Source organism: Orcinus orca, chromosome 15, assembly GCF_937001465.1.
Source record: "Orcinus orca chromosome 15, mOrcOrc1.1, whole genome shotgun sequence".
NCBI classification, from domain to species: Eukaryota; Metazoa; Chordata; class Mammalia; order Artiodactyla; family Delphinidae; genus Orcinus; species Orcinus orca.
The window spans coordinates 68851403-68857938 of record NC_064573.1 but is presented as its reverse complement, the minus strand read 5'-3'; the positions used below and the strand labels follow the sequence as shown (position 1 = coordinate 68857938).

Here is a 6536-nt window from a genome sequence, read left to right as displayed (position 1 = left end):
CTGCATCTGTAAAATGGGCACAATCAGCAGGTTGCAGAAAAGATGGACTGTTCCTGACTCACAGTAAGCCCTCACGAACGCTCAGCCCTCCCTCCTGTGAAATTCTGGGTCTCCATCCTGGCACCGAGTGGGGGTTAGGAGACCGGGCTCTTGTCCTGCCCCATGGAACCACGTCTGAGGCCTCTCTGGCCCTCAGTTTCTCATCTCTGAGATGGGATTGTTCCCTTGCCCCTTATCATCCTCACTGATAAGCCTGGGATGGGAAATCAGAAGTTGCTTTGCCAGTAAATGAATTTCTATTATTACTGAGGCCCAAAGTGGGGCTCTGGGTTGGAACCAGCCTGGGTTCAAGTCCTCACAGCAAGTAGTTTTGCCTCTCTGTGCTGAGAGTTTTCTCATCTGTAAGATCAAGGCCATTGCAGCATCTGTCCCACCAGGTTGTGTTGTGGGTTAAATGAACTGGACCAGAACTGGCCTACAGGTCTCCTCAGCCTATAGACCACTGGGCCCCAACCCTGGAGGGTTGTTCAGTGATACTGATGTTGCTGGTCCAGGACCCACACTTTGAAAACCACTGGTCTTAATGCATGTAAAGGCCAGACATAATGCTGAAGACACGATACATTTCTCTCCAAATTATAGCTCTGGTCATGCTACTAAAAAATAATAATAGTAATAATTGTCCTCTTTCAGTTAGAACTTCTGGCCATGCAGACCCTGGAATTTGACCCAAACCCTTGTGCCCAGGCCGAGGCCCCCAGGTCAGCAGGGGCAGCCCCTGACCTTCCCAGGACTCCTCCGACCTGGCCTGCTATCGCTCCAGCTCTGACTTCTCAGGCAAGAAGGAGGTAAGACAATTAGCTGCTGGGGAGGTGTGAGCTGGTCTCAGGCCCCATCCCCTCCCACCCGCCTGCCCTCAACCCCCTACCACCCCACAGCCCAAAGACCTCTGAAAAGAAAGCCTTTTTATCTCTCTTTCCCTTTGTCCTGCCCAGGGTGGGGCTGTCATTGGAGCCATCTTCTATCCCCTGACAGGCTCAGAGCCCATCCCTCCTTTCCCTAGGAAATGCGCCAACCAGTTAGGAGATTCAGACATTCATACTCCACTCCAGGGTGAAGACCAGCTTGCTGGCTGCACGTGACATCCTGAGCCACAGGTAACAAACTCAGAAAGCTTAGGGCCAAACAAGGAAGGGAAATGCATAAAAAGAACAGAATGCGAGACAGTAGGGAGTAGTGGTGACTACGGTCACCTGTAGAGCACCAGCCCTGCCTGTAGGGAGCTATTGCCATGCAGGGATGTGCACTCAGAATGCCCACTTCTTCTTAGTTCTTTGAGAGAAGCTGGAACTGCAGATTTTTTTTTTTAAAGTAAGAGCTGCTGACCTTCCAAACCCTACATGAGCCAAATGAAAAATATCTGAGGGCTGGATATGGCCAGAAAGGCCATAGTTCATGACCCTATTCCAAGCTAGTGTTTCCTGCAGACCAGGAATCCACAAAATGATCCCTGATTAAAGGGTTCCCTGGTCCCCTGGTCAATATTGCTGGGCAACAAGTCATTCTTAATCCCCTCTGGGAGTCCCAATGTGCATTAGCATATTAAAGGCTCTGAAAAGGTCTGCAGGAAATAGACCTGATTAACTTTGTGAGGCCCAGGAGAGCATTAATGCTCCACAGGGCCTGTCCTGAGACATAGCCCCTCCTAGAGCTGGGACTTCTGCAGTGTGCTCACCATTTCAAAGGTTCATGGGCCCCTGGGGTCCATCTGAGCCCGGAGTTAGGAAACTTCTTCTTTCATCGGCTGGCCCAACAATAGTCATGGAGACTGTTCTGGGCCAGGCGTGGTGTGACCACCAGGGACACAATGGTGACGTCATAGGCATGTGTCCCTGCCCTGCCTCATGAGCCCACACCTAATGGCCCCTTTGTCCAGGTTGGCTCCTGCCAGCAACTCCAGCCTTCCCATCACACAGCATTCATGCACATATAAAGCCTTTGTCAGCCAAAGCAGGGGCTGATGGAAAAGCCATCAAGACCTGGTTCTAGCCTAGGGCTGCTGTGGACACACTATGATACATCTGGACAACATTTAATCAACAGTACTGACTGAGCACCTACTAAGTCCAGGCAGTGAGCTCAGTGCCAGGGGCACAGCTGCAAATAAGAGAGATCTCAAGACTTGGCCCCTGCCATCATAAGGCCTGAAGTACAGAGAAGGAGAGGAAAAAACAAAGGAAGATAGGGAGACAGTGGGGAGGGAAAAAATACAATAATTCCAAGAAAATGTTTCAAGTTTCACAAAAGATATAAACAAGAGACTGAAAGAGAGAATGTAATGAGCTGGGAAACCTAATTTGATGGGGTGGTCAAGGGAAGTCTCTCTAAGGAGTTGGTATTTATACTAAGACTTAAAGGGTGGGAACAAGAGAACCACAAGAAAGTTTTCCAGGTGGAGGGCACTGCCTGGGCAAATCCTCTGAGGCAGGGCAGAGCAGAGCAATAATCACAGAGAGAAATGGCATAAGATGAGATTGGGAGGTCAGAAGGGCTCAAATCCTGTAGTGGCTGTGGGCTGTATCAGCTAGCTATGGCTGCATAACAAACAAGCCCCTAACTTGGTGCTGTATAAGAAGTACCATCTATTATTATAGCTCACACTCTGGGGGTCAGCTGGGGACGGGAGGTGCTCTGCTCTACATTGAACTTGGCTGAGTCACTTGAGCTGGAAAAGCCTTGCTCCTTATGCCCCTCATCCTCCTCCTTAGACCTGGAGGGCTAGCCTGGCTATGACCTTCTCACAGTGATGGCAGGAGCATAAGAGAACAAGTGGCAGCTGCAACGCTTCTTGGGGCTTGGACTTGGAACTGACGTGCTGTTACTTCTGCTTCATTCTATTGACCAAAGCAAGTCGCCTTTCACGGCCACCTTTGTGGGGGGGAGGGGAGGGAATGACATCCCACTAATAGGATGGTGACCACCATGAGACGGAGAAAAGTAGATGAAGTCCAGAGCCATTTAAGGGCAGGATCAATAGGAATGTTGCTGAGGGATTGGATATAAGGAGTAAGGAAAAGGGTAGAATCAACTTTGGCTGCTGAATTTCTCCCACAGCGATGGGGTAGACTGTGGGAGGCAGGAAAGGCTAGTCACGGGGGCCCACCCCAGCCTGCTCTGGCCCCTGGCTTCCTCGTCTGAACCAGGAGAGGTCAGGGGAGCCCGCCAGCCAGCCCCACCCCAGCCAGAGCCCAAGCTTCCTGCGCCCGTGTACAGTGAAGATCAGACGGCCCTGCTGTGATATATGACCCCCATAGCTCACAGCTGGGCTGCCGCTGGGATGATGTGTTGTTACCATCCATCACCTCCTGACGGGCACCCAGCGCCAGAATTTGGCAGCTGCCCTTCACCAGGACACTTAATTATAAAGGCCTGAAATTTTCCCCTACCGGCCCGGGGAAATAAAGCCTTTGTTTACCAACTGCAAGTTGGGAGGCTCCCAGGGGAGAGCCGATATATCAGAGCAGCCTGGCCGAGGCAGCGCGAATCCTGAGACCTGGTGGGAGGGCCGGAGGCTTCTGGGGAGCTGTCACCTCGACCCCCACTGACCCCCAGCCCTGCTCTCCGGTTCTTCATGGGAATATTGATCCCAGAATTTCTATGTCCTCTCACCTGTGCTGCGTGTGAATTTGCTCAAAGCCAACTCAGTGCAATGTTCTGGGCCCCTCTTCTGGGCTTGCCAGCCTCTCCAAAAACCCTCGGAGTCTTGGGGGTAGCGAGAGGGTACAGCAGGACATCGAAGACAACATTCAGTGTCACTGCTCACAAGGATGTGAGTGCACCTGGCCTAGTTCTCAAAGTGTGGTCCCCGGACCAGAAGCCTCAGCCTCTAAATGCACGCTGTCAAGCTTCATCCCTGACCTAATGAAGCAGCAGCTCGTTGCTGGGGGCTGATCCAGCAGTCTGTGTGTTAACAAGCTCTCCAGAGGATTCCGACACACGCCTGTTTGAGGACCACTGACTAGTTCACTCCCACCCTTCCTTTTTGCCTCTGGGCTGTCAAGTTTCTAGAGAAGGGGGCTTGGCTTGCCCCATATGACCCTGAAAACAGGGACAGTGGGGACACTGGAGCTAGGCTTCCACACTCCCCAGGTCCCTGTGTGCAGCCCCAGGCTAATGGATGAGAATTTCTGAGCCTCAGTTTTCTCTTCTGTAAAACGGAGGTAAGGATGCTAACCTTGTGATCTGTAGTCAGGGTTAAATTAGGAAAACCCCTGCTAACCCAGAGGTGCTGGGTGAAGGTAAGCCCTTCCCTGGATCTCCCCACACTCGGGGCATGGCCACTCCCTCCCACCCTCACAGAGGGGCCTCCCCAGCATTCCTGGAACCCACCTGCTGCAGGAAGGTGATCAGTCCTCCAGGGGACAGCGTCTGGAGCCCTAGCCTTCTTGCCTCCCAGCCCTACACACACACAGGGTTTTTTCAGCCTTTTCTTCACATCAACACTGGAGCCAGGACTTGAACCCAGGTCCTTCTGGCTCCCTGACCTCTGGGGCTCTTTCTACCAAAGGGTTGAAGCTGGAGAAGAAGAGATCTCCTCCAGGGAGAAGGAAGGTTGTTCCCCGCCCTGTCAGACCCTGGAACAGGTGCAGTGGGAGAAGGATGCAGGGGAAAGCTGAATTTGGTCCTTGCCAGGTGATCGGCCCAAGAAATGTCTTCCTGCAGATCTGATCTCCTCAGTGGAGACATCACTGTCAGAGAGGATCAGGGAGGACTCTGCAAGCACCCAGGCCCCACCCAGCAGGGCTGAGTTTTTTGCACTGACATGGACCCCCTAACACATACACAAACACACACACACACACACACACCCTCCCGACTGTCCCCCGCCTCATTCCAGGGGACTGTGGGGCCTGCCCTGACGGAAGGAGGTAGTTTGTGGCTGAGGGACAGCCCACAGGGGTTGCAGGCCACTCCCCAGCACCATAAAGTAACATGTGGAGAAACCAAGTCATGGGGCCTGAAAGACATCCAGCAAGATGGGTGTGGATCACGGCCTCCTGGCCTCCGGTCTGCACTCCACAGCCCACTGGCTGTGTGTTTCTGGGCAAGTCACTTCACTCCTCTAAGCAGTGGAGTCTTTGTCTGCAACATGAGAACGATGACATTCCCCCATTGGGTTGATCCAAACCAGACCAGAATGGGGATGACCAACAATGACAGATTCCAACCCTAATATTTGATGTGGGTCCTTTGTCGCATTTCAGGAATGTGGCTTGTTAGCGATCTCTGTTCTCCTTTAAAAGAAAATTTTTTTTTGGCCACATCACACAGCTTGAGGGATCTTAGTTCCCCGACCAGGGATTGAACCTGGGCCACCGCAGTGAAAGTGCAGAGTCCTAACCACTGGACCACCAGGGAATTCCCTAAAAGAAAAATTTAACTAACTATTCCATTGTCTTTGGATTCTCCCAGAGGCAGGCCTCGAGATGAGTAGTTTACCTGGTACACGCACGGTAACCCTTGCTGAAGAGCAGAAGAATGAGTGAGAGAAGAAGACAGCTGTAAAGGATGTGTTATCACAGGCAGGCACCGCCATGGGCTCCAACCCACTGGGGAGAACTGGAGATTCTACAGACACACACCTCAGAGGTATCTCATCTAAAAAGGGAGGGAGCTGGGGTATTGATACACCAGCTCCTATCTGTTAGAGGTTGAGGGCTTCCCAGGGAGGGGGGTTATTAATTACCAGCCCCTTCTTGCCTGTCCCTTGAGAGGGCAGAGCAAACTCTGGTGGCCAGACAAACCCTCAGACAAAGAGCTTTTGGTGCTGGGCATTGGATGTGGCTGGTGTGCCCAGAAACACTTAGTGCCAAGGGATACAGGTGGGGCCCCAACAGTACAAGTCACACACTCCTTCCTGCTCCACGTGGAGAAACGCTTTATCTATTTCAAGACCCAGCTCAGAATACAACTTCCTCTGGGAAACCTTCTCCAAATACCCAAGGAGAACTGGAATGTGCCTTCTTGCAGCAACTTTGTCTTTCTACCATGAGCATTGCTTTCATTCATTTACTAGATGTTTCTTCAAATGCATCTGGGTACCAGGCACTGCTCGGGCCTCTGATCACACTGCACTATAACCCTTCTAGACTTGCCTCTGAGCACTAGACCATGAGTTCTCTGTAGGCGGGGCTGGGTCAGATTCATGTCGGCATCCCCAGCAATGAGCACACAGTAGACACTCAGTAAGTGTTGGCCGATCTGAACTTCAAGGGAAAAGCAAATCTGATGCTACGTGAAAAACACTTGGCTTGGTATAAAACCTGCTGAAAGAAAAGTTCTGAAGGAATAGCAGTTAATGTTTGGGTACAAGCTGCGTGAGTCCCTCTGAAACACATCACCACCCCAATCTGTACCCGCCTCGCCCCAGGTGCTCCAAATGACAGAGCCTGCATCCCCTTGGGAGCCCCCAGAACAGGAGCCATCTAAAATTAGACCTGCCCTGTGGGCGCTTAAAATTAGAAGGACTTTGCATT

At 51.9% G+C, this 6536-nt stretch overlaps 1 non-coding gene across 1 annotated transcript; it reads right to left on the bottom strand.

Annotated features, from left to right (window-relative positions):
* Positions 1-5346: 5346 nt before the first annotated feature.
* On the bottom strand, positions 5347-5418 carry TRNAE-UUC (transfer RNA glutamic acid (anticodon UUC)). The gene has a single exon. It is a non-coding gene; the product is annotated as a tRNA-Glu (tRNA).
* Positions 5419-6536: the final 1118 nt, after the last annotated feature.